Source organism: Limulus polyphemus, unplaced genomic scaffold (genome assembly GCF_000517525.1).
Source record: "Limulus polyphemus unplaced genomic scaffold, Limulus_polyphemus-2.1.2 Scaffold3022, whole genome shotgun sequence".
In the NCBI taxonomy this organism is placed as follows: domain Eukaryota; kingdom Metazoa; phylum Arthropoda; class Merostomata; order Xiphosura; family Limulidae; genus Limulus; species Limulus polyphemus.
Genome location: NW_013668632.1, coordinates 67,489 through 69,394, shown reverse-complemented (window position 1 = coordinate 69,394; position 1,906 = coordinate 67,489).

The following is a 1,906-nucleotide window of genomic DNA, read 5'->3' as shown; positions in this document are numbered from 1 at the left end:
TAATTTAGCAGTGTAAGACTAAAAGGAAGGCAGCTAATCGTCACCACCCACCGCCAACTCTTGGGCTGCTCTTTTACCAACGAATAGCGGGATTGACCGTCACATTATAACGCCCCCACGGCTGAAAGGGCGAGCATGTTTGGTGTGACAGGGATTCGAAACCGCGACCCTCAGATTGCGAGTCGAGTGCCTTAACCACCTGGCCATGCCGAGCCGAATTTATGAGGAATCCAGAGGTATACGCCAATCAATAATTGGATAACGTCCAAAGAAGTTATGATTGGTTTTTGTTTGTATAGTTGGGTGATTCCCCTCCCCCTTTATTCAAACAGTCGTCATGACATCGTTGTAGTATATTATCTATGGAACACTCACAATTTCCGAACAACGATCCCAGAATCTCTGAGTGTTATTTTCGAGATGGAAACGAGGTCGGTTTCAAAGGTAACTTGCAAAGGTAAAGTAGTGAAATGACCGAGGTGTTACAAGTGTAGCAGGTGTGAATGAAATCATGATGGCACACCGATTGCTCACCGTAAGAGAGGTCAGAAAAACTTCGACCGAAGAGGTGCTGTCAAGCCTCCAAAGTAAATTACATCAGCGTAGAAGAGCGGTAAACTTAAGGATACATCCAACGACTTGCCCTCCAAAGGGGATGAGAGCCTGATGCGAAGAAGGAGGAGGATTCAAAATCAGGTAAGGAATGAAGAACTTTTTATGTGGGAAGTGCAAGAATATTACAACGATAAAAGAGAACTAAAATAATGGCAAAATAGCATGACCATAGCGTGCGAATGGTCCACTCTGATGGCATAGAAACAACTTAACGACTACCCCACTATCTACCAAAACAGTCATATTTTCTGCCGTTGAGTCAGAGCTATATTTCTTGTTTATTTATGAGGTCCCACTATCTACCAAAACAGTCATATTTTCTGCCGTTGAGTCAGAGCTATATTTCTTGTTTATTTATGAGGTATGACCTCCTGAAACACAAGACGACGAAAATTTCATAAGAATATCTTCCCAATTCTTAGGTCACGCTCGAAACATTTTAAAATATCAAATATTTTAACCGGACGGCAAAGCATTAACTTTAACTTTAACATTTAAAAAAGGAAGATAAAACCAAAACTTCTAGTTGTTTTGGTGGTTAGCAATTTTTTTTATAAAACTTGTAATTGAACAAATTAGGCCTAAGGGTTTCTAATGGAGCAAATGAATAGCTAAGTGAATTACATTAATATATAATTGACTTATTATACTGATATCTAATAAACTGATTATAAACAGATTAACACTAAGCGAAACGTTGAAACTAAGCCTCAATTTGGATTATAGTTTCTGAGAAATGATGCGTTTTTTTTATTTATTTTACCATGAAGAAATGTTAAAGTTGTTTGTGAGGATGTAACTCATATAAAATAAAATTTTCAAAACTAAAACACCTAAAACTTGAAGTTCCTTACAAGTATTTTAACTTCGTGTTTTTACTTTTCAATTCTGACAGCTGTATGTACAAGTAAGCAATCTTCATGTTGTTTGTTCCGGATTTCGCGCAAAGCTACACGAGGGCTATCTGCACTAGTCGTTCCTAATTTAGCACTGTAAGATTAGAGGGAAGGCAGCTAGTCATCACCACCCACCGCCAACTCTTGAGCTACTTTTTTTACCAACGAGTAGTGGGATTGACCGTCACATTATAACGCTTCCACGGCTGAAAGGGCGAGCATGTTTGGTGGGACGGGGAATCGAACCCGCGACCCGCAGATTGCGAGTCGCAATCTTCATGACTGAACGAATTAAACTTTATCTCAAACTGCCTTGTTTTTCATCGTGGATTTCGAGACTCCCTTAACAACCCAGAGTAGAAAGTCTGTGGAACTTGTAATCAGTATTCATTATC